The sequence below is a fragment of the Otolemur garnettii genome, unplaced genomic scaffold (genome assembly GCF_000181295.1).
Source record: "Otolemur garnettii isolate 467f Iridium unplaced genomic scaffold, OtoGar3 scaffold00007, whole genome shotgun sequence".
Classification (NCBI taxonomy): Eukaryota; Metazoa; Chordata; class Mammalia; order Primates; family Galagidae; genus Otolemur; species Otolemur garnettii.
In genome coordinates this window covers 21469893-21497075 of record NW_003852402.1, presented here as the reverse complement: position 1 = coordinate 21497075, position 27183 = coordinate 21469893, and the positions used below count along the sequence as shown (strand labels likewise).

Here is a 27183-nt window from a genome sequence, read left to right as displayed (position 1 = left end):
AGGAATTTTGATTCAATTTGTTATGGGGTAAGTTTCTTCAGATGATTTCTGTGAGCAATTGGGTTTGAGAACCATTGTTTCAAATGTCATGGACAGAACCAAAAATAAAAAGTTGCTCTGAAAAACCTGGGGCTTGTGCTTTCCTCACATAGCAACTGTGGTTGTGAAAGCTTGTTGAGAACCTCGTCTCTGTGAGGTTAAAATCTGTCCTTGTGGGGGAAACACACACAAACCTCAGTTACTTATTGAGACCAAACCACTGAGTCACTTCGATGAAAGCATGAGAGTTTTCATCCCCAGCATGTGTTCACTAAGAATAGATCACGTAGCAGAAACCTGAAGACCTTGACACTGGTGGATCAGAGGATCAACTTGTGAGGTGGCTGCTCACCAAGCACCAGGGCTGGGCAACGTGACAAATGTGTTTACCATTTGCAAGGAAATGGAAAAGGCCTTGGTGAGAAGGCAGTGGAGCATAATGGCAACAAGTCATATTGAGTTCTACTGAGAACTCTAAAGGATGGAACATCAGTGGCTCTGTCTAAAATACTGGGAAAGAGGGTATCACAACAGATAACAAAAAAGCAAACATTTATCAAGTCAGATCTTGATTTTGCAAGTAACACCTCTACCCCTCTCTTTCTCACCTTGAAACTGTTAGAAAACTGAGTGAGGTGCCAAATTAGAATCAAACTACTTCTCTGGGTGATAACTGTGGCTGAGCATCAGCTATTATTAACCTAGAGTATATGGAATTTGAAGTTTCTTTAAGTTTTTGAGAAATCTTATATAGGATTAGTGCATATATGTTGTCAACATTGGGTTTTGTAGAGAATCGCCGTGAATAGCTGGTACACAAACCATTGTTAATTTTCATGGTAAACATCAAGGCCTTCTAGATAGAAATTACCTATTTGCAGTGCATACTAATTTGGGCATCACTGCTTTGGAATTGAGAAAAGTTTAGTCTATAAACTGGCTGAAGCTTCTCTTGTGCTCAGAAAGAATTAACTAGGCAGATATACGATATCCAGAAAGCTACTGCACTTAATATTTTTAAGAAAATAAATATTTCCAAGCTCTCAAGTGCCACGTGTCACAAATCACATGAGGCAGGGACTTTAAGAGGGAATGTCATCTGTCTCCTGAAGTCAGGCAGGCAGGACCTCTAGTGGCAATGACTAGTTAGCAATTAGATGTAGCGTTAACAGTTTAGAAAGTACAAATTGCATTTCCTTTAAGGTCTAGTTTGATGTAATTTGGACTGAGACTCCTCCCAATAATCCTCAAGTAACCAAACTTTGCATTTCCCAATTTCCTGATGTTTAAAATGTCACAGGTTCTCTCTATGTCCACATTTCTTTGAGGAATGCTCTCAAAGAGAAAGCTTTCAAAGATTCTCAGGCAAAGTGGACACTTAAAACTCTGAAAGTAACGCGGTCCATCAGGTATGGAATGAGGTCAATGAACATTTTCAGTTGGTTTTAAACTTGAACACTACTGACTTGTTTTCATGTAGTGCATAGATGCCCCTAAGTTGCCGTGTGTCCTATGAATTTGATCTTTCTTTCTTTATTTTTTTTTTGAGACAGAGTCTCACTATGTAGCCCTCAGTAGAGTGCTGTGGCTTCATAGCTCACAGCAACCTCAAACTCTTAGGCTTTAGCAATTCTCTTGCTGCAGTCTCCCAGGTAGCTGGGACTACAGGTGCCTGCCACAATGCCCCCCTGGCCATTTTTTTGTTGCAGTTGTTTAGCTGTCGTATAGTTGGCCCAGGTAGGGTTTGAACCCGCCACCTTCAGTATATGTGGCTGGCTCCGTAACTACTGTGCTATGGGTGACAAGCCTGAATTTGATCTTTCAAACAATAGTGAAAAATAATTTTGAGACTAAGACCCGGGAGCGGTACTATAACCCGCATGTGGTACTAACACCTGCGTTTGGTACTATGAACTGCGCATGGTATTAAGACTGAGAGTGGTACTAAGACCCAGGAGTGGTACTACCACCCACACAGGGTACTACAACCTGTGCACAGTACTACCACCTGCATGGTACTATGACCTGCACTCAGTACTAACACCCGTGCATGGTACTAAGACCTGCATACACATGCCAACACTGCATTTACACACCAACACTGCATTTACATGCTAAGGGTCACTGCATTTACACACTTAAACATGCTAAGGTCATGACATTTACACACCTAAATATGCTAAGGGTCACTGCATATACATGCTTATACTGCATTCATACGCTAAGGCTCACTGCATTTACATGCCTAAGTCACTGCATTTACACACCTAAACATGCTAAGGGGCACTTCATTTACATGCCCAAACATGCTAAGGGTCACTGCATTTACACGCCAACACTGCATTTACATGCTAAGGTCACTGCATTTACATGCCTAAACATGCTATTTATGGTAGTTATGTTCTATAAAGTCACCACAAATGCTGAATTACCAAATAGTGGATCATCACACCTAAGGGAAATATAGGGCTAAATTCCTCTAAGCCTCGAGTTTCCATAGTTTTGTCATTTGATGTGTTTATAACCTTCTTAGGCCAGATGTGGTGGCTCACGCCCATAATCCTAGCACTCCGGGAGGCCAAGGTGGGTAGATTCCTTGAACTGAGGAGTTGGAAACCAGCCTGAGCAAGAGTGAGACCCATCTCTAAAAATAGCCTAGCATTGTAGTGGGTACCTGTAATCCCAGCTACTTAGGAGGCTGAGACAAGAAGGTCACTTGAGCCCAAGAGTTTGAAGTAGCTGTGAGCTATGATGGTACAGCACTCTCCCGAGAGCAAACCAATGAGACTGTCTAAAAAAAAATATATATTATAACCTTATTTTATGTGTGTTTCTGTGTAAAGACATATTATTTAATATATAGTATTGATTTCTTAACACTGAATTCACAACCAACAGCATTGTCCTTCATGCCTGAAAGCAGCTTATTTAACACACATATTTTCTCCTAACCCCACTCACAGTATTTTTATGCTTAGGGACCCAAGACAGCATGTTAGCACTATGCTTGGGAGACATTTTAAATGGCAAAATCACTAATAACAATCATAAAAATGTGAAGAAATGGCACTAAGTAGACCCCCCAAAGGACACTTGCTTATAGTATGAAAGATTAAAGTAGAAGAGAGGCAGTTGCCTGTGTGACGTCGGCAGGAACACACCCAACGCAAGAAAAGTGCTGTGAGTATTAGTTTGGGATTACAATGAAATTTGGCAAATAGGGGAATTTGCAGATACAGAATCTGTGAATAACAAAAATTGTATATGCTTAAAAATACCTGAGGGGGAGGTTTGACAGAGGGAGGGTAAAAGGCGGGACCACACCTATGGAGCATATGACAAGGGTACAAGTCAAATCTGTGAAGTGCAGAACACAGATGTTTTGGCACAATAATCAAGTAAATGAAGTGAAAGCTATGTTGATTGGTTTAATGTAACCACATCAGATTGTATAAAAACAAAATCAGCATACTGTACCCCACATATGCATGAACGTATTCATGATCTATGTGTCTTTGACTTAATAAAATTTAAAAAAAAATTAAAAAAAATACCCAAGGGCAAATATGTCCCTCAGGGTAATGAGACTATGGTGACAAACATTTTTTTTTTAAATTTATCCTTTCCTTCAATTTCTCAAATTTCTAATTAATTAGCATGAATTCCTTTATAACTTTTTTTTCTTATATTAGAGAATAACAAAATGTGATGTTCAGGATATAGGAGCAAAAAGGCTGGTAAAATGTCCTTTGGCCACTGGTGACATGGTAAGTTTAAAAATGAAAAGCCAAAACTATCACTATGATAGTTTCAAAAACATGTTGTCTCATAACTTGGAAAAGATATTTTAAATCCCTCCTGAGAAGACTTTTCTTTTTAACTTTTGAGATAGGATCTAGCTCTGTGGCCCAGGCTAGAATGCAGTGACATCACCATAGCTCACTGCAACCTCAAACTCCTGATCTCAAGGGATCTGCCTGCCTCGGCCTCCCAGAGTACTAGGATTACAGGTGTGAACCACTGAACCTGGCCCAGTAAGACTTTTCTTTATTTATTTTTTTAATTTCAGAGTATTAGGGGGTACACATATTTTGTTGACATACTTTGTTTTTGTACAGATTGGGTCAAAGTGCTAAGTGTACTTTTCACCCAGACAGCGTGTGCTGTACCCAACAGGTGTGAAGCCTTTTTTGAACGGCAATGTACCATTACCATTCCGCAGGTGGGAACAGGGTGACTGTGAGCAAGGGCTTCCAGTTGAGCAGGGGAAAGAGGGATAGATGTGAATAAGACCTGGCTCTGCAAATATAAATCAGCCACCCAAGGAAGGACGGCTTTCTCTAGAAATCCTTGGCTTTAGCTCTCCACTCCCTAGCCCCTGTCAAGTCTGGGTTAGGTGCCCTTGGCCAAGAGTCTTGTCCTATTATGGCACTCCCCACGCTGAGCTGGAGTCACCTGGTCATGCCTGCATTCCCGACGAGACTTAAAGCTCTGTGAAGGCAGGGGCTGGATGCAGCACATCCCCATTGCATTACATCACCTGGCACCTTGCTTTGCACACGGTGAAGGTCAACATTGGTTCAACATCTGATGGAAACATCTTGTGCATCGTGCACCCCGACAGGCAGGGGGAGCCTGTTAGAATCGCCATCTTTAAATGTAAAGGTTAACGTCAGATGTAACACCAAAGCGTGTGGAAAAACGTAGAAGCGTTCCAAGAAGAAAACTTCACAGTCTTACAAAATGGAAAAGCTTTTTTATAATCAGGCAAAAGAAGAAGATCACAGAAATAAGAATCTGCTGCTGTGTGAAAAGCCAATCTAATTCTTGTCTCCTTTATGTTCTTACAGTTGTGAACCTTGTTCAATCATCTTTAGGCTTGCCATTTCTTCAGGCTTGCCATTTCTTGAGGTCTCCATAAACACACAGATAGCTGAACTCAATTCCTGAAATGTGCTCCTGTTTGATAAGGCGGATTGGCCTGGATCTTGTTCAGCCTTTAATGGACTTCCTTATGCGTCTGAGAAGGTTCCAAACTCCAGGCTATTTTGAAGCTTTCTGTGGACAATGTGTGATGCTATAAAATGATACTTGTATTAACTTTCAGTGGCTTCTATAACCAATTGCCACGAATGTCATGGCTTGAAAACAACACAAATTTATTATCTTATAGTTTTGTCCATCAGACGTCTACCACGGATCTTGCCAGGCAGAGATGAAGGGGTTTGCGGGCTGCAGTCTTTGCTGCAGGCTCTCGCTGAGAATCCATTTGCTTGCATTTTTCATCGTGAGATGTTGCCTGTGCTCACTGGCTCGTGCCCACCTTCCTTCATCTTCAAAACCGGCAGCATCAGGCTGAGTTCTTCTCACCCTGCCAAATATCTGCGTCCCCCTTCTGATTCTCTCTTCGACTTTCAAGGACTCTCATGTGATTAAACCCCCTGGAATAAATAATTGCCCTGTTTTAAGGTCAACTGTTTAATGGCTCCCTCCCCCCACACATGCCTCTTAATTTTGACTGAAACTAGAATCAATAAAAAATTTTGTTTTGCATTCATTCCCTTAATCCGCCTTTTCTACCTGACCTAACCTATTTATAAATGCTGGGGATTAGGATGGAGACACCCTTGGTGGCCATTCTTATGCCTACCATGATAGCTGTTTACACAATTATATGTTATGTCCAATGTGGGAAATATAATAAATCATTTAAGAAACCATGTCCCTCTCCCAACTTTCTCCCCTGACTCCCTCAAAACAAACAAACAAACAAAAAAAGACTATCCCAAGAATCAAATCACAGAATGAAATAACTTAGAAGTTTTTTTTTTTCTTAAAGTCAGTTCTTCTTGTGCTATATGGATTTAAGAGAAACATCGCCACAGTATCACTTGTGTGGGAGTTTCTGTGTAGGAATCTAATCGCTCAAGTTATCTCCATGAAGTCCTGTTCACAGTATGAACAGACAGGATCCTGCCAGGATCTGCTCACTGTTGGCCTACAGAATTGTGTCTAAAACCTGTTCCTCCTGATCATTCCCCTTTCCCCATTTCTGTGCATCTTTCTAATTGATTTCCCATTGCCTGCTGCTTTTCTCAACGGCACAGCGATAGACTCTAGCTGATCTTGGGAAGCATGATCAGGGGTTGGGGATATGCAGGAGTCATAGGCTTTTCTGCACAGTTTTTGAGGCGGCAAAACATTGCAAATGAAAAATATCAGATTCCCTGTCCCATGTGTGTCCACTGACCCCACATCACGCATCGAACAATTACGAAGTAATTACACAGTCCAGCCACCTCATCCCCATCTACAAACTGTAAGAGGATAAAATATTTGTTACATTTTGTTTTGAGTGAAACCAGAATCAATAAAAAAAATTGTTTTGCATTCATTCCTAAATCTATTTATGATATGAATATGCATGAGCGGGGATGAGGCCGCCACACTCGATCTGGGCATCTGTGCAATCTCCATCAACACTTCCAACACTCCCAGGCAAGGTCAGTATATCATAAGGCTCATGAGCTAGTGAATTCAGAGCTTTACTACCAGCAAAATCAATTGAGATGCTTTCAGAGTTTTCAGTGTGACAGCTTCTCTTTCTTAGAACAGATCCTTCCCCCTGCTCCTTCTGTCTGCCTCTCTGTCTTCTCTGGCTAACGCTGAGCAGTGGACAATGGGCCGGCTCTCTCCCCTACTGTGAAGCGACCATGTGGTTGGGGTAGATCTTGGTTACTTGTAGCCAAGTCAATTGTGGTTTTTTCATTCCTCTTCTGGGGGACGCAAAGTGTTGGCACATCATTCTCCTGGCAACCAAGACTGGTTCAGTTTGGGCTCCTGAGGCGCCAGCAGAACTTGTTTAGGGTTTCTAGGTAAATCATTACTTTTAAGTGAGAGTCTCAAAGGGTCATCTTTCCCCATCCAGAATTGGTCCTAGAACTTCTGCAGCCACCTAGCCAGTTACCAGCCTGATGAAGTCAGTGACCTAGAAGAATCACAGGGAGGTGGAGCTCCCTCTCTCTCCCCACATGCACCTCTGAACTTCCAGTTATGCAGGACAGTAAGGCCACTTTTTGTTGTTGTTTGTTCAAGCTTGTTTGAGTTGGACTTTTTGTTATTCTCAATGTACACTGGTAATGAAAGATGAATACAAGTCACATTTGAGCACCTCTTGTAATTGCAGAAGTTAAATGTGCCTTGAATAGTATAATTTTAATGCAGTTTTTTTCTTTCTTGAATTGTGTATACATCTTTTTGCATCCTCTGGATGCTCATTTATTCCACTACGAATGTCTGCTGTCTAACGGGCATTTGGGTAAAATCAGAGAATCACAAAGAAAGGGTCCTGCCTTCCAATATGAAGAGTTAAAAATGCAAACAATAATGATAATAAATCAGGAAAGTCAATAAGCATTTTCGAAGGTGGCAAGTGGAGCGAGATGAAGAAGCCAGGGAGTGACGGAGCTGTAGGGGGACGTTGGGGGGTAGCTGGTTGTCCTTTTAAATAGGGTGGTCACTAGCTGGGCACAGTGGTGAGCACCTATAGTCTCAGCTATTTGGGAGGGTGAGGCAAGAGGACTGCTCAAGCCTAGGAGTTTGAGGTTGCTGTGAGCAAAGATGCCATGGTGCTCTACCCAGGGTGTGAGACTCTGTCTTAGACAGATGATAGATAAGTAGACAGATAGATAGATAGATAGATAGAGTAATCACGTTCTACTTCATTGAAAAGGCCCAGTTGGAGTAGGCTTTTAAGTGAATGAGCACATCCCGACATTTGGGGAAGAGCTTTCTGGAGGAGGAAATGGCCCATGCAAATTTCCTGAGTTGGAACTTGCCTGGCAGTGTGAGAGAAGGGAGGCTGGTGGGGAGGGAGTGACTGAGGGCAGGGGTAAACAGGGAGCCCTGTGGGTCTTTAAGCCAAAGCAGAGGATTTGGGTTTGACTCTGAGTGAAGTGGGAAGCCACAGAAGGCTTCTGAGCAGACGAGTGAAAGGCAACACTCTGGCTGCAGTGCTGAGAATAGACTTTGGATGGGTAAAGGAAGGTGCCAATTTAGAAGGTCACCGCCTCATCCAGCCTGGAGATGCTGTCACTGTGGTCCAGGGAGGCAGTGGCGAAGGTGGCTTGAAGTGGTTTGGATTCTGGGTTTGTTTGGAAGGTAGAGCTGAAAGGATTTCCTGGGTATGCACGTGAGAGAACAGACAGGCGTGAAGGCTGACTCCAGCTGAAAGCACCTAACTCACTCACTTGCAAATGTACCTACTCACCTCTCAACTATTTATTGCCAATGAACGTTACAAACCAGGGAGATGTCTAACCCAAACATCAAGGTCACCTGCAGACCAGTAATTTGGTATTGAGGGCTTTACATTTCCAACAACTGCATGCCCCCCTTTAAAATATTTTTCTTGGCTGCCTTTTAAGAATAAGGTTATCTTCCACGGTGTTTGAGAGCCAACTCAGGTAGGACTGAAGTGGTAGCTGTTCTATCCTGTGCAGGGATGCCGTTGCCCTTTATCTTCCTGGGATGTGACTTCTCTTCATCTCCAGCCTTCTGCTGCTGGATGCGGTGATGATCTCTCGCCTTGCTGATGGACTCGGCATCTGTACATGGGATATTTCGACTCCAATTGTGCTGATGCACCATCCTAATTATCTGGTTGTTACCGCCTGTCACTTACCAACCAGTGTGAGATATTCTTTAGCTCTTCATCAAGAACAGAATTACAGCCTCTATCTTTAGAAATGATATACGCCGAGGATTATTCATGTTTGTAATTAGGAATCTTCTAGCGGAAGCACAATTATTAAAAACCTTTGGAAGCGGTGTTTCATCTTAACACCACAGACCCTGCTCTTAGCCTCTTGGGCTGGTATTGTTTTGGTGGCTGTAATTTCCACCTGCATTTCAATTGTCATTTACCATTATCTCTCTTCTCTGTATCTTTTTACCTGATTATGATGGTGGGGACTCCTGCCGTTTAAGTATTTTCCCTGGTTTTGAATTACTGGGCTATTTTCTGCTTTTACAACCTACGAAACAGCTACAGCAACACTTGTTGCCTTGTCATAACTTGAGATGGTTGATTTATTCCTAGTTTTGAACCAGGGAGGGCGAGACAGGGGGAATGTGGAAGGTCATTTGCTTCATCCCGTCATTTTAAGAATGAAGACACTGAGGTTTTGGGGTGATTCAGGGAGTTGCCCGTGATTGTCGAGATTCTTGCTGTTGGGTTGTGCTTTAGAGCAGCAGGTATGGAAATAGATTCAGGGATAGATTCTTTGAAGTCCTTGCAGTGCAAACTGATTAACCAATAACCTGGCTAACAGAGCTGGGGATGGAAAGGAAAGTGACAGTGAATGTTTTTTGAGCCAGACCCTGGGCTAGGCGCTTTGCATAATGAACGACAATTGATATGCACAACAGGAAGGAATAATTATGCCCATTTCACAGGTAAAAAAAGTTGAGATTCTTGGGAGATTAATAATAGGCATAGCAATACATAGAGTCCAACTCCCTGATGGTAAGAATTATTTCACTTCCCACCCTTTTTATTTCTACTATGTCAGGAACAGAATAGAAAATATTCTCAGAAAGATGAGGTGTGAGCATGGGCTGTGTTTAATTAAGGTGGTTGGAAACCTAAAGAGTTTGGGAAAATGTGAAGACGGGGAGGTGGACGGGGCCTCATGACAGCTGCCACTCCCTCATGTCTGTGCAATTGTCTCTATTCTTGTGTTGTGAGCAAATCAGACCTGAGAGCAATGTCACCCCTCTGTTAAAAAAGCAGACCAAACTAGGAGGTAGGAAGCCCCAAGTTGCCCAATTCTTAATTTTTTTCATTTTGACTCTTTGAGGTTGTTTTGAGCCTCACTGGTCCAAAGTGGCTCCTTCTGATCTGGGGAGGTGGCTTGGAGGAAGAAATAATTGAAAAAGGAAAGATGCTCTCTTCATATCCGTGGAAAAGGATACAGCCTGAGGCTGCCTGTGGGTAAATCAGAGTTTAGACTGTAGACAGTCTACAATACGCTGTCTTCCTGAAATAGCCAAGAACGCTGAACATTTAATTCGGAGGTGTGAATTAAACAGCTGCCTTTTCGTCATGAATCCTTCAGTCTGTAGCTATCTCCATGGTTGCTGTTGAGACAGAGAGACGGCAGAAGAATCAAGGTCAAGATGTGGCACAGCTTTCAAGGGTCAGCTAGGGGACGCTGCCAATATTCCAATCTGCAAGGCTTTCTGAATGAGTCCCCCTTGAATGCGTCCACCTTGAAGTACAGGGGAGCACAACAGGGGCCCCAGTGTGCATCAAACTCAGGAGAGGGCCCTTCAATGCTGGGCTTAGCACTCATCATCCAGGAAAAGTCAGGAACCTTAACAGTGAGAATAAGACCAGGGCCTTTAGTCACAAGCAGAGGGAAAGGTTGACAGGCTGGAGGAGGGGCCATCTTCCAAGAAGGCATGGTGGCAAGGCTGATGTGACGGGAGTTTAATCCCATAATGACATGTGGAAGGATCTCTACTCAGGTCTTAGAAGAAGTAGTGAGCATCCCACCTGCTCTGTGGTCCTAAAGAAACTAGATGAGTGGCTTCGAAACCTGTTTTCTTATTAGAATGACCTCAGTTAATTAAAGATTCAGATGTTTGAGTTCTGCCTCCCCAAAGTCTCATTCACCAATGAGAATAACCCCCAGGCAACTCCTTCAGGGAGCCCCAGTGGATACATCTGGGGTAGGGGATCTCAGTTTCTGTACTTGGGGGTTTCAGTGTGCTACTTCTGGTGGTGCTTCTGCAACATCCACCCCCTTTTTTTTCTTTTCCAGCTCAGAGATTTTAAATTTGGGTTTCTGGGGCTCCATGGATAGCATCCAGGGCACTTGCAATCCCCTGAAATTGTATGCAGAATTCCACACATGTATGCGCTATGTGCAAAGTCTCATATTTGGTTCCCAAGAAGTTCAGAACAATGGCTTCCACTGTTCCATTCCTCTCTTTCAGCCTTGGGCCACAGGAGACAGGTCTGTGCTCTCTGCCCTGGCCAGTCTTCCTGGCTCTAGCCAACAGAACATTTCTCTTTGATTTTGCAACTTTACATTGAACTATGAAACATAGGATGGCACTCAGGGAGAGGGAATCCCTTCCATATTTCTATTCAAATTAATTTCTTTTGGAAGAATATACCTGTGAAAGACAGAATACTGCTATACCCTGGTTTCAAGAGCACTTACAAAAATTTATCCACGGAGGCGCCTGGGGCTCAAAGGAGTAGGGCGCCAGCCCCATATACTGGAAGTGGTGGGTTCAAACCCAGCCCTGGTCAAAAAAAAAAAAAAAAAAATCCATATCCCAATAATCTGCAGTCTCCATTTCCTCCCAGAAGTCTGCCCCCTTGCCCAGCCGCCTTTGGCACCAGCCTGGTTGCATTACTTTGCTTCTCTGGGTCTTGTGTTGCCTTCTTGGCGCTCCGTGATCCAGAGAACAAAGCCCCGAGCCCCCAGCCTGGCTTCTGTGCCCTCTGTGATCTGACCACCTCCCGCTGCTCCCCTAATTGTTCCGTGTTCCAAGCTGACTGTGCTCCTTGCCATCGTGAGGCCCTGTCTGTGCTGTCTTCCCTCTGGGCCTACACAGGAGCCTTCCCTCCCCTGTCCATCTGTCACTGTGTACCCTTGTTCAAGGCCTTCCTCCTCGGCCAGAAATTTCCTCTTCTCTGAACATCAATTGTACTTGGTTCATGCGGATCTTGCGGCATTTGCTACATATTGATTTGTGTTTTATTATTCACGACTCGTGTTTTCTCCTTTCTTACTAGATTCTACATCCTTTCATAGCAGGGCCCTTGTTGATTTAATTCTGTATCTGGTATATTGCCCATCACAATTCCGAGCATATAAAAAGCCCTTCATAATATCTGGTGAATACATTTAGAAACCTAGATATGGTTATTTGAATTCAGAAAAATAATTCTGTTTGCCTTTTCTCCTGGTGATCTAAGTTGGGCAGCTGCCCGACTAGTGCATATAAACCACACTCATTCTTAATGAATTACCCAAGCAGTCTGATGACTTCATTAAAAGGTGGACTTTTAACATTATTGATGTGGTTTCATTTTCACTGCATCCTTGTGAGACTTGTAGTAGTACCGTGTCTTTTCTCTTTTGACTGGGGATTTCACTGAGGTGAGAGGTTGCGGTAGGGTAGGGGAGTCATCTAAGGCCACAGAGCAGGGAGGTGACAAAACTGGGGTTGAAACCTTGGTCTCTGGAGGACTCTTTAGCTAAGTGTAGCATTGACTGTGCTAAGAACGGGATATAAATGTGTTCACACACTGCCAAATCCTATGGGTCACAAAGTTCGCTTCCGTGTAGGTGGTAGGGATGACGGACTGTTTGATATTCTCTTTTTCCCAGTCTGCATTGACACTGAGAGCTCATCTTTCTCTTTCTGTTCTCCAAACGAGGCCATGGGCCTGCAGGCCTAGTCATCTTCCCTCTGCCTCTGCCCTAAACAAGGCCATGGGCCTGCAGGTCTGGTCATCTTCCCTCCGCCTCTGTCCTTCTCCAGTATGGGTACTCCCTGCAAGGGTCTCTCCCTGTCTCTGGTTTCAATTACCCTCACTCTGCCCACTGACCTAACCTCTTTGCCTCTGGTGGCCCCTCACCAGCTCCTACTTCACCACTCTTACAGTTTACTAGAAGTTTCTACGGGGAGTTCTGCCATCACTTCCAACTCTAGATATCTAAATCCAAACTCATCATCTCCTTTCTGACCCAAGTTCATCCAAGTTCAAAATCATTGTTATCTTTAACTTCTTTATTGGCTATGTCTTACTGATTCTTTTTTCATAATGTCTGTCACATCCCTTTGAGGATATAGAGGTCTTGGACCAAGGACCACACCTTTCTCCAGAACCAACCTTCCTCCCTCCCTCCCTCCCTTCCTTCCTTTCTTCCTTCCCTTTCTTTTTTATCACCACATTCTAATCCAGGGCATCTGTTGCTTCATCTTCAAATCATCATAGTTATCTTCACCTGGTTAGTACATAGCATTTCTGAAATACAAATTCAAAGATTCTATTTCCTCTTTCCCCTGCCATATTCCATTGGCGTCCATTTGATTTGAGGGTGAAACCCCCAGACTTCAGCCTGGTATGCCACACCTCCCATGTTCTCCCACAGTTCTAGTCTGATACTCCCTTCTCTAATTTGTTCTTGTCCCTGGCAAGCTCTCCTGTTCACCAGAATGCATCTCCCACTGCCTCTGTGGCCCTCAGTTTATGTCTTTCCTTTGCCAGTCCACCCCTTCAGACCCTTCTCATTCTTCAAGGCACAGCACATGCCTCTTCTGTTTGACATGACTTTTTCTAAACATTTAAATCCACATCTCTGAAGTTCCTTGGTTCTTGTTGTCTATATCTTTGTTACTGAAAGTGTCATCAAAATGATTAGCAGTATTGGTACCACCTAGGAGCTGGTTAGAACTACAATGTCTCTGAATCTGCATTTTAGCAAGATCTCTAAAGTGACTGGTGAGGGTGGAGAAACGCTGGTCAACCCCACTTAGACAATCAGATGATATTTAATCCAAACAGACGTATGTACTTCTCTACACTTCTCAAGACCCTTGAAGTCTGAGGACCTGTTTTATTTTCCTTTTGTATCTGTCTTAAACACAACTTCATGGCAAAGTAGGTGCTCAGTAAATAGATTTTAGTGTCCTTCTTTCTTTTTTTCCTATTAAGAGGAGGAAGATGCCCTTGAGACTCCTAGAAAGTATGAGCTGCTGTGGTCTGAATGCATCCCCTCCAAAATTCAGTTGTTGCAAATGTGATACTATTAAGAGGTGAGATCTTTAAAAGGTGATTAGGCCATGAGGACACCTCCCTTATGAATGGGATTAAGGCCCTTGGAAAAGAGGCTTCACACAGTGGCTGTAGCTCACCCTTCCCTTCTGCCAGGGTGAGGACACTGTGTTCCTCCCTTTCAGAGTGTGCAGCTCTCACCAGACAAGCCAACCTGCTGGTTCCTTGATCTTGGACTTGCCAGCCCCTAGAACTACGAGAAGTAAATTTCTGTTCTGTACAAATTATCCAGTCTATGCCTTCTGTTATAGCAGCACAGAAACAGACTAAGACATAAGCCTTGACTAGTGTTTTGATGGAGGGAAGGTCAACTGATTCCACCTAAAGTCAGCAAAGAAAGCAGTGGCCAGTTTCTCAGTTGGTGAACTTCTCATGTTCCTGTAGCACCTTGGGCGAGAGCACCTTCTTTTTACCATTACAGCTGTGTGTGTGTCTTTCTCACCATCCAGCCAGGGAGCTCTCAAGGTAGGGGACCATATCTTCACCCCCTATTCACCATCAGCACGCCACCCATCATACAGTAGATATTGTTACATGAACACAGTGTGGAGATGAAACCCAGGTCTTTGCTAGAAGTTTCTTACTAGAGTCAACAATCTACATTTATTAACATGCCCCATGCAACAGAAACAGAGACAATTCTCAAAACCAAAGATCTGCTTCTTCATTTGTACTCTGCTGCTATTATATTTCAATTTTTTAAGGGCCGAAGATGAGAAATTTGATGACTGAAAGAAGAAACAGGAAAGAAATGCAAAGTGATATTGTATAGCTTGATGGTTGTGTTACTTCATAATTTCATTTTGTGTCTGAAGACCATAGGAGATTTTGCTGAGCTTAGTAGAGAAATGCCTGCTTTGCTGGCAATGTTATCTATCAGTTAACCCAAGAGAAATATGGGAACATATTCCCACAGGTCCACAAAAGCTTACAAAGAGCACAACAGAGTGCCATAGATGATGCTAGCTCACACTGGGACTGTCATTTATTTTTATAGGACTGTGTCTTATTTCTGTCAACAGACTAAAAGGGAGGGCAAGTACATGTCTATTATAATTGTGTACATAATGAAAACTCTCAGAATATAGAGCTTCAGTACATCCCTCCTTTCCTTCTTTCTGCATCCATCCCTCTCCCTATCTCTCCTCCCTGCCTGCCTCCCCTCCTCCCTCTCTCCCTCCTTTCCTCTCTCCCTCCCTCCTTCCCTTCCTTCTTTTACTCTTGCCTTCCTTCTTTCAAGTATTTATTAAGTGATTAAGATAGTCTAGTATCATTCTCTTCCAGTACTGTTATATATTCTGGGGATAAATCACTTATTAAAATGAAAACCTGAGGCTGGGCACAATAGCAGGCCTATAATCTTAGCACTCTGGGAGGTTGAGGCAGGTGCATTGCTTGAGCTCATGAGTTCAAGACCAGGCTGAACAAGATCAAGACCTCATTTCTAAAAATAGAAAAACTAGCCAGGTGTTGTGGTGGGCACCTATGGTCCCACTAATTCAGGAGGCTGAGGCAAGAAGAACTCTTGAGCTAAAGAGTTTGAGTTGCTGTGAGCTTTGATGATGCCAGGGCAGTCTACTGAGGGTGACAAAGACTGTCTCAAAACAAACAAACAAACAAATAATTAATTTTCTTTATGGAACTTGCATTCCCATGGAGCAAAAAGGAAAATCACAAGTGAATGCTTAATTAGATCATGATAGTAATTGCAGAAAAAATTAATGAAGGGGTTTGGGAGGTATACTTTTAAATAAAACATCAGAGAGGACCACCTCTGAGAAGGTGAAATCGAAGGAAGGACCTGAAGGAGGTGAATTCTATAGCTGTGTGAGAGAACAGCATCCCAGACAGAGGACTGGCAAGTATGAGGGCCGTGAGGTGCCACGTGCAGGAACATACAGGGAATGGCAAGCAAGAAGGGTCTCTTTGATTTGGAACAGAAGTGCTTGGGCTAGAATAACAGGAGCAATGGGGGCAGATCTTCTCTTTTAATAAGATTTCTTTGGTTGCTACATTGAGAAAAGCCCAAAGAGGGATAAGGATGAGGGCAGGATGACCAATTAGAAGACCCGGGTGAGAATACAAGCGGGAGAAGGTGGTGGTTTGGAGGGAAAGTGGCAGGTGGAGAGGTGAGAGGTGGATAGATTCTGGGAGGAGAGCAGACAAGATCTGATGAAAGATTGTATGTGGAGTGGGAGAAATGGAGACACATCCAGGATCCAGGCATTCAAGATTTTTGGCCTGAGGAACTAGAAAGATGTAGCTGTCATCAAGTGAGATGGGGGAAGGCTGAGGTGGGGAAGATTCTTTGTAGGGAACATTAGGAATTTAGTTTGGCAATGTTGAGTTTGACATGTCTTTTAGTTGAATAGAGATGTTGAGGGGGCAGTTGGATATTTGTGGAATGAATGGATAAGCAGGATCTTAATCAACTCTTCTAGTCCCTTGAAGATAAAGCAACGTCTTCCTCTAACTTCTTCCTTATAACGTGCAGCATTTGGGGAAGTGACATTGAGAGTTAGACCTAGACCTGTCTGAATTGCGGGCCTAGAAATCTGCCAGCCCACCGGCCTTCTCCCCTTGGACATTCCCTAGAGCCTCAACATGGCTAAAATGGGGCTCATTCTATTTCTCCCAAACCTCTTCCTCTTTCTCCTTCCTCTTTGTGAATGTAGTGAATGGTACCCCCTGCCCTGCAAGCTGAAAGTCACATCTGTTCCTTCCATTTTCTCTTCCCTGTGTCTAACTGGTCACTGAAGCTCATCAACCCACCGTCCACACTTTCTCCAGAACCCCCTCTCCCCTCCCTATTCGCTGCTGCTTTTTGGGATCATGTTCTCATCATCTCCACCTGGACTATGGGCCTGTCTTCTCCTAGCTAGTTTCCCCAGTCTCCAATCTGTCCTTCATGTAGCTCCCAGAGTGATTTTCTAAAACATTAAATGTGGTCATGTTATTCTTCTGCTTAAAAATTTCCCAAAGACTTCCTTGTATCCACAAAACACCAAATCCTGAGCTTTCCCTGCAAGGATCATCACTATCCAGTCCCTGCTTATCTCTCAGATTAATTGCCACACACACACACACGTCACTCCTATCCACTGGCCACGTTGAACTCCCAGTAGTTAACTGATTTGCTAGTAATCTTTAACTACAAATACAGTGTTCCTTGTGTCATAAGCACAGTTCCTGCTCTAGAGGAGCCCTGTGTTCTCACATTCCATGCTTTGCTCTCTGAACTCTCTGCCTTGACATCACCACTACCTCACCGCCCCCCCGCCCCCACCACACCCCTTTTAGGGAACAACAACTCATCTTTTAAGATTCAGCTCACATCATTTCCTTGTATTAGCAATTTTCTAAATCTCCTTCTCTCTCCTAGTAATGCTTCCAACCCCCCAAAGTATTATTGAATTATTATTATATAATTATAATATTACATATTATATATTGCATTACAATTATATATTATATAATTATATATGTATATATAATATACAAATATATATTATATACATAGAATATATAATTATATATTATTATTATATAATTATTATTCTTATTGAATAATTGCTCTAGAAGTGAGGATATCTCTAAGCACATTCTAGGTTGATTTCAGAATACTGTGTGTTGTCTTACACTACGAGATTACAGCTCAGGGAATAGGATTTCCTTCTTGATCCCAAGTGGGAGAAAAGTCTCCTTTTCTTTGGATTTGTCCCACGGTCCTTGGGCTGCCCAAGCGGGGTAAGTACTTGTTAACTTGTAGCAGCAGAGTGGGTGAATCCGATGGCTCTGGATTATACACACAGGGGATGTTCCAGAGCTTTCATATAGGAAAGCCTTAGGGGTGGTGATTAGATCAGTAGAGGTGCCAGGGAACTTGTCTTAAAAGCTGAGTTTGCATAGCAAGCTCACAAGTTTTACTTAGATTAATATACATGTGTTTGTAGTAGCTTGCTGGGGGACTGATAAAGATGTGGGTTGGCAGACTCCCTTTTAAGCCATCTTTTAATGCTACCAGAAAGATGGCAGAATGGCTGCCTTTATAAGACACCTGCCCACACTTCCCGATCTGCCCTCGATTGCTGCTCCTAGAGTAGGCACACAGCTTGGGAAAGAAGATGCACAGAGATTCAGTACTTGTAAATAGTCGGTGGGGGGGCGCGTAATGAGGATGAGTACTAAGAGAAATAAAAACTTTCCTCATTTGTCTGTTCTCATCACCAAGGGACGCTTCAGAGCACCGGCGAGCTTTATGCTGAGAAATCCTAGTTACTATTACTCTATTCCCCATCTCTGTCCCTTCTCTCTTTTCCTTTCTCTCTCTGTGTCTCTGCACTCCTCCTCCACCCTCTCTGGGGATAGGCATACATATCCACATTCAGATGATTTCAGAAAGCTCCATTGGGGAATAAATTATAAATATGCAATGGCACTAAAACCAAGTATTCTAGTCAAAAAGACTGAACGAAAAACCTCTTGGTTCTTTCTTCTGACTGACGTACAAGTGGCATATGGCAATGCATCTCATAAAGGAGCTGTCAAAATGGATATCTGATACCTACTTGCCTCACCTCTAACGTGATTAGGCAGTCAACAACCCAGTTGCTGTTGAAGCATTTTAAAAAACAGCGCAAAGTCACTTTGGCTATGAGAAAAACTATAGTCTCCAAATTGGTACAGGAGGGGGAATCTTCTGTGATAACTGCTAGCGCTTATCTGATTACACGTGTGCACACACAAACCCACACACCTGAATTTTATAACCAGGTCACTCTTTTCCTTTTGCATTGCACCGAACATTTAAAAATAATATTTATCAGCGATTTATTTCCAATCAGTTACAAAAGCATATGACTGTATCTATGATCTACAAACATATTAATTTATAAAGGACAACATTTGCTGCGCAGCAGAGCTCGTACAGCTACTGCTAATGTGTTTAATTTATTTAAAGAGGTGCCTGCTCTGTTATTACTTCAAATACAGTTACAGCTACATGTAGGTGATTATTAATTTGCCACCACATTTAGATACATCAATGGGATGTTTTACAAATTAAAATCATATCAAGTATGGAGACTATGTTGATTATGAAGCCTGATGCCGTGATGAGGATGAGTGCCTTGTTTAATAATTCTAGGGGCTTACTGACTCCTAGGGTTATACTTTATGCTAAAAATCACACATTTTATAATATGGGAAGGGATGGTACATTGTGAACAGATAAGTTAAAAAAAGTGTTGATTCTGAACCTTTCAACCGGATGCTTATTGATTTGATGTATGAAAATTTCATTGCTATGAATGTTTTCAGGGTTCTCAGTTTTTATTACAGTATGTTAGCAATTCTATTGGCTGTGTACAATTGAAGGCCGGGGAGTGGGCATCCCAGAGCCCCGCTGCTGACTTTGACCTGCTCCTAGATGCTGCAAAGTTCTGCTCTGCCTTTGTTCCCTCTCTGTTCAGGGAGTTGACTTCTGTCCATGCCTCAGACAGACCCCAAGCCCAAGGTGGGATGGTCCTGACAGAGGTATCTGATGGAGGCAGGGTGGGCATGGGCCTCTTCCTACTCCAGCCTCCAGCCCTTCAGTGAAGATTTAGACACCTCCTCCCAAGCCAGTCACATAGGCCAGGTACCTAGTGGATAATAAATAACAAGGGCTCTGCGGTCAGATTCATTTACTCATTCTTTCATTCAAAAGATATTTATTAAGTGCCAAGTACCAGATGGCATTCTAGGTTCTGGAAATACAACAGTGACCCTGGCTTCATAGACTTCTCTTCTCGTGATTGCTCAGCTTCAAATCCTAACTCTGCCTCCTAACCTCGGCAGGGTTACTGGCTGAACTTTAGTTTCCTAATTTGTACCAGATTCATGTTTGTGTGGGAGAATTAACCAACAAAATGTATATCAAGCGCCCAACGTCCTGCCTAGCCCATTGCAAGTGTCATTAATTTTTTATTTTTGGGCAAAAGTCAGATGCAAGCCATATTTATGCCGTAAACCTGATTGTGTGTGAGTGTGAGTCATTAGTTGAAATGACTGTGACTTCTGTGCTTTTCAGTGTAACTAGATTCTAGTCTGAGCAGCAACAATACAGTAATGACCCAATGCCAACGGGAACGCTATTTCTTGTCTTCCTAATAATGCTCTGCCTTTGAGGGCATTGATAATCAGAATCGAAGGCCATTTTTTTTGAGTGCTGGGCACAGATTGTATGGCACACAAAAATGGAAAGAAAAAAAACTTCAAGACAGTTTTTTTGTTTTTAATGTCAAAGCTGTGACATTGAAGACCTTGGGCCGGGGAAGTTTAAAGAGTAGAAACTTCCTTGTGTTAGAAGAGGTTTTATTTCATCTTGTCATTGAAAGAACCTAAGAACAGCACTCAAGACTCTGGTTGTAAAAGTGTAGTTAACTACTGAGCTGTGGAATGTTCCCTAATAATTGAGTTAGTTGCATCAAAAACCATGAGGCACTTTCAAGTGTTGAAATGAAGGCTTCCAATTGGTCTCCTAAATTATATATTCCTTTATCCCAGTGCCTGGAAACTGTTACCAGCCCACGCCTGGCTGTCCCAGGGGGTCCTGACTTATCTTCCTGTGTTAATACTTAGGCCTCACCTGACAGGCAGAGGAGGGCATCATCGTACTCTGTTCCCTGTGGGCTGGGGTTGGGATGGGCAGTTTTGGGAAAGCAGGAGGTGGTACCAGAGAGGAGGTACTTGTAGAGGCTGCATTCCAAAGAGGCTCAACAAGAAACTGGAATAGCATCTCATGGGGTTTGCAGCTGAGTCGGGAGGATCACTTGGAAAGACATTTAGAGAAACCACTGTCCATCCCTTACCTCCAGACCAACTAAATGAGTGTCTCAGGGGCTGGGATCTGGCAGTGATTATTCCTAAAGAGATCCCCCTGAATAATTCTAATGTAGCCAGAGGTAAAAACAAACAAACAAACAAATAAAGAAACAAAAAAACACTACTGCTCTGGACCAGTAGTTCTTTTTTTTTTTTTTTTGAGACAGAGCCTCAAGCTGTCCCCCTGGGCAGAGTGCCATGGCATTACAGCTCACAGCAACCTCCAACTCCTGGGCTCAAGCGAGTCTCCTGCCTCTGCCTCCCAAGTAGCTGGGACCACAGGCGCCTCCCACAACGCCCGGCCATTTTTTGGTTGCAGCCGTCATTGTTGTTTGGCGGGTCCGGGCTGGGGATTCGAACCCGCCACCTTAGGTGTACGTGGCTGGCGCCTTAGCTGGTTGAGCTATAGGCACCGAGCCAGGACCAGTAGTTCTTAAAGTAGAGTCCCTATACCAGTAGCATCTGGGCACTTGTAGAAATGCAAATTCTCAGGTATCCCCCACCCCCCACCTATTGAAACAGAAGCTCTGTGGGTGGGGCCCACTGCTTTAACAAGCCCTCCAGGAAATTCTGATGCTTACGCAAGGTTGAGAACCACTGTTCTAGATACGTCATGTCAGACAAAAAATTTAATCCATCAATCAATGGGAAGGGCAGGTAGGTTGGGAATGGCTGAAGTTGGAAGTCCATTGTGGTTCTCCTTTGTACTTTAAAAGATAATGAAGAATGTGCATTATCCACCCCCATCAGCTTCTCAGAGCGGAGGGGAAATCTAACTTTCCAACTTTATTTATCTTAAACCTCCCAGGGAGGAATCAGAGAGCCTCCTGGTTCCAACTGGGTCACATGGTTTGAAACAAAATGCAGAAACTAATAACGGAAAGCAAGCCACCTGACCACCAGAAAGGACAGCTGGCCCTCCTATCTAGGAGGGAGGGTCAGGGGCTTTATCAGACCTAAAAACAAAAGAAAAGTATTAAAACTGAACTTTATGTTGCCCTCTTATTTCGTGAAAGCAATACTTAGGCACGGTATATTAATAAAATTGAATAAGGTCCCTGGCACCGAGTTCTCAGTATGAGATGAGAACTGCCTAAGAACATGTTCTGACGCTGCGTTGGTTTCTCACAGTAACATCCAGCCCCCAGAACATTCTCTGGCAGCACCCACACTCTCCCGTCCTAGTGAATAAACCTGGAACGGAGCTGCAAATGTGACGAGCTGCCGCCTGCATGGTAAGAGATACGCTGTGAACCGTAGCCCGGCTCTGTGCTGACTTAGGATGGGAGTGGGGGGCAGTCACTTCGCTTCTCTGGCCCTCAGTTTTTTCAAGTAGAAAATGACAGAAGCCCCCCTGGATGTGCTGAAATGTCAACGTGATCTGGATGGGACTGGGAAGACGGCCAGCTGAGCAGGACAGCAGAAAATTGCCCAGGCTTATGGTGGCACCTTCTGGTAAATGGGCATAATGAAATTCCACAATTTTTTTTTTTTTTTTGAGACAGAGTCTCACTATGTCGCCCTCGGTAGTGTGCTGTGGCATCATAGCTCACAGCAATCTCAAATTCCTGGGCTTACGCAATTCTCTGGCCTCAGCCTCCCAGGAGCTGGGACTACAGGCGGGCATCATGAAATTTAACTAAGCTGAAAAGCCGGGGAGTTTAATTCCACTTTGTGGGCATTTTCACTGTTGTCCTTTGTTTGAATTCTTTTCCTCCTTATGCTTACATGCTCTGCAAAAAATACTGGCTTTAGTAATAGGTAATCAACATAAACCAAATGAAACCTTCTATTATATATGAATTATATAAATAAGGAAAGAAACCCCACCAAATCCCATACAATTGATTTTGTGGAAAAGAAACATCTTTGGGGGGCTTATTTTTAAGTTCATTTTATGAGAAAACAAATACCACATGGGATCGTTATTTTGAACACAAATTGCATTTAAGACAGTGTCTGGGAAACCTCCCGGGGCTGTAAATTAGCTACTAATTTCATTCGACTAAAGGCTGTGAAATGCATTTCTGGGAATTACTGTGCGCTGAGACATACTCCTAATACCTCAGAAGACAGAGGTCAGTGGGCTTAGACGGTGAAATAAATCCTGCTCAGTGTAGCTGTTATTAAACTGAGACTACTCCATGACCCAGGCTCATTCTGCGGAACTACATCGCCGTATTTTCTGGATTTATAAAAGATGAGATTTCCCCAAAGAAAATGGGAATTAATGAGTCATTCACAGACATGGAACTAGTGATTTGAAATTGGTGTTCAGACCATCTGATCTTTCCACCTCTTCTTTTGTTTAGTTTCATCCCTGCCTCTGAAAATTTCCCAGGTACTATTTATGACTCTGTTCTACCCAGTTCCTGCCGGGTTTAATTATTGCCCTCTGTTTCCCTAATGGAATTTTGCTTTCAGGACTGATAACAACTCTTCTCAAGATGTATTTATATTTTTCATTTCCTTGTACAAGTTCCATCATTTCTTTCTTCTTCAGTGTATGGGGAAACCTGGCTTTCTTATTTTACTCTATAGAGCAAATAGAAGTTTAAACAAACTTCAAAATTTCTTTTCTTTTCTTCTTTTTTTTGTTTTTTGAGACAGTCTTACTCTGTTGCCCTGGGTAGAGCACCATGACTTTATAGCTCACAGCAACCTCAAACTCTGGGTTTGAGTGATCCTCTTGCCTCAGCCTTCTGAGTAGCCAGGACCACAGGCACCCATCACAATGCCCATCTAATTTCTTCTACTTTTAGTAGAAACAGGGACTTGATCTTACTCAGGTTGGACTTGAACTCCTGAGCTCAAGCCATCCTCCCCTCTCAGCCTCCCAGGGTGCTCGGATTACAGGTATGAGCCACTGCACCTGGCCCAAACTCCAAAATTTCTTAACATCTACTTTTTTTGATTAGTGACATGGACATCCCTGTAAAACACCTACGACTTGTTTGGCGCTAAAGTGAGAGAGAAGTGAATTTGGGGGGGGGGGTACCTACTGTTCACCGGCCACATGCACATGCTTTGTCTCTAAATCCTTGGAAAAATCCTCTGAGGGTCGTCAGACTCATTTTAGACCAGACAAAATGCAAACGAATAAACAAAACCAATTCAAAAGATCAGGTTGCCCAGCTAAGATGTGACAAAGTTGAGGTTTGAACCCAGGCTATGTTCTTGTCCTTCCCAGATGCTGCCGTAGCAGAAGATATAAGGAGCACAAAGCGTGGACAGAGATTATAGTTTAAGGTATTTCCACCTGTCCCTTCCTTGAGGCAGGTGAGTACAAGTCACCTCACGCTAGTGACAGTCGTACTTTCTTATCTGTGGTTTTGCTTTCCAAGGCTTCAATTTACCCATGGTCAAACACGGTCTAAAGATATTACATGGAAAATTCCAGAAATAATTCATACGTTTTAAGATGTCTGCAGTTCTGAGCAGCGTGATGAAATCTTGCACTGTCCTGCTCCATCTCTCGGGGGATGTGAATCATCTCGTTGTCTAGCGTAGCCACACTGTCTACACTTAGTCACTTAGCAGCCGTCTGGATTATCACACCGACTGTTGAGGTATTTCAGTGCTTGTGTTCAAGTAACCCACATTTTACTTTTATTACAGCATGTTGTTATAATTGCTCTATTTGATTATTAGTTACTGTTGGTAATCTCACATCGTGCCTGGCTTGTAAATTAAGCTTGATCACAGGTATGGAAAAAACAGAGAACATATAGGATTTGGTACTATCTGTGCTTTCAGGCACCCATGCGAGGGCTTAGAATCAATCCCCTGTGGATAAAGAGAGATTGCTATGTAGAACGTCAGAGTTAGAGAGCTTTCATAGATAATGTAGCTCAATCTTTTGATTTTTACAAGTGAGAGGAATACACCTGAACTCTAGCTCTTGGAAAGGTCTAGAAACTTGCCTTAGGGTCACAGAGGTAGTGTCAGAGGAAGGTCACACAGCTGTGTCTCCTAAATCCTGGCTCAGCGCGATTCATGTGCTTTGCATAAGAGGACAGCTAAGAACAGGACGTAAAAGTGACACCATGTTCCAATTCTGGCTGGATGACTAGGGAAAGTTTCCCAACCTCTCTGGATTTTAGTTTACTCAACTGTAATATGAGGATAATAGTTTTTCATAGTGTTGATTAAATGAGTTACTATTTGCAAAGTGCTTAGGTCAGTGTTTGCCCCGCTAATAAATACTCAATATATGTTCAGGTGTTTCAATTCTCACCTTCTTGTTCAGGGCCCAAACCTAGTGTAGAAGATACTTCTGGAGTGGTTGAATTGAAGGAGAACTAGTATAAATGATACAAAAGGGTAAACTTTAAGGAAAGAGAATCAGGCTGGGCTTGGTGGCTCATGCCTGTAATCCTAGCACTCTGGGAGGCCAAGGCAGGTGGATGGCTTGAGCTCATGAGTTTGAGACCAGTCTGAGCGAGAGTGAGATCCCATCTCTTAAAAACTAGCTGGGCATTGTGGCGGGTGGCTGTAGTCCCAACTACTCGGGAAGCTGAGACAGGAGAATCATTTGAGCCCAAGAGTTTGAGGTTGCTGCAAGCTGTGATGCCATGGCACTCTACTGAGGGTGACCAAATTAGGCTCTGCCTCCACAAAAGGAAAAAAAAGAAGAAAGAAAAAGAAAAGAGTAGTCCCCTATAGAGATGCTGTGGGCATGGCACTCACCCACAGAGTAAATTACACAGGTCTCAGCACCTAAGAAGAATCCATGATGGTTGGATGAGTTGAAGTCCAGGAGGATCTCATAGACTTTCTTTGGGCCAGGGCTGGGTTTGAACTGGCCACCTCCTGCATATGGGGCTAGTGCCCTACCCTTTTGAGCCATAGACGCCGCCCCTGATCTCACAGACTTTTAACTTAGGAACCCAGGGAGTTAAACCAGCAGTCACCCCAAACCAGGGCAATCATTTTCCTGTCCTCTTTCCTGCCTTGCATTCACCCAGTCTTTTCGGAGTGACTATCATGTACCAAGCGCTGGTATAAGGGTGTATAAAGTTTCTACTGTCAGGAGAGTACTTTCTAGTGGGGGGACACAGATAACAAATATAAAATATAACATCCTATGACGATAAAGGCTATGCAGGGACAGAAAGTCATGGCAAGTGGTGTTTTTGTGTTTGTTTTTGTTTTAGGTAGAGGAGTCATGGTGCCTCTTTGAGGCAATGACATTCGAACAAAGACCTGAATGAAGTGAAACCAACTGTATGACTGTCTGGGGAAGGAATGTTCAGACTGAGATGAGGGCAAATACCAATGGGCTGTGGGAGAGAGCTGGCTGTGACCTGTGCACAGTGAGAAGGCCAGTGTGGGTGGGGCAGAGGGAGGTGGGGGTGCAGGCAGGGGCTAGATCACCTTGGGTTTGTAGATCGAGGCAGGGACTCAAAGACAGGGAAGCTTCAATTGTCCACCTAACTGCGTGCACTCCAGGGTCATGCCAGGTAACGTATCCCAATTCCAAAGCGTGTACTTGACAATTGCTTTTTAGTACAAGCAGATGAAGGGTAGAAACTTTTAAAAGAGTATAGATTAACTAACTTCTCCGTGCCTAAAGTGAAAAATGATTGTGACCATGAGAAAAAAAAAGAAGGAAAAAAAGTCTGACGTGCTCCATATATCTGAGCTTCCTACCATTTCATACCATGTTGAGAACATGCTAAGCCTATGACACCATAGGCTGGTGTTTGATGTGAGCTGAGGAATTTATTCCTAAAGCCACAGCCTGGCACGTAGGCAGGTGGGCTGGGCACTGAGATGGGGCAAGGATGTATTCAGATGGCCACTCTCCAGAAGAGTAGTTATTGGGACTGGGAAAGGGGAGTCGAATTTAGACAATCTAGCGGGCCCTGAGAAGGTGTTACTAGAACCTCCTTGATCTTTTTCGCTTGGCTTTAGAAGGAGCCATAAAGAGATGGTACCCAGGTTAACCCTTCTAGTGAAAGATGTTCACCAGACGGAGCTTGGCTAGGCAGAGGAACATGTAGAAAATAATAAGATAGACAAAAAAAAAAGAGCCTGGCTAGGTATTCTTTTTCTTTTGTAATTACAAAACTACTGACTGCTTACAGCCACCGAGCTATAGGTGCAGGCTATACCTACAGTCTTATGTAAAGAAAATTCAGAGTCCAGCAGACACATTTCAGAGAAAGAATGGAAAAGGGAGTTTATGCCAGTGCCACAAAATTTCACTAATGAAACTTGCACACAGGTCAGGAAAATAACTATATCAAAATGGGAACAGGGAAAGTAAGGCAGGTAAGAAATCACATTCCCTTGGGTCAACCAATGGCAGACCTTGAATTGATAAAGGTTCGCAACTGAAAAGCAGTTGCTCCTGTGTAGTTTGAGGTTTAAAAGCTTTTAAAACACGCATTGATTTTGTTTTGCCTCGAAGCATT

General features: G+C 43.3%; 1 protein-coding gene across 26 annotated transcripts in view; it reads right to left on the bottom strand.

Annotated features, from left to right (window-relative positions):
- The window catches only part of ANKS1B (ankyrin repeat and sterile alpha motif domain containing 1B), a 1028517-nt gene that overhangs the window by 203569 nt on the left and 797765 nt on the right, over window positions 1–27183 (bottom strand). The gene's annotated exons all lie outside the window — the stretch shown is intronic.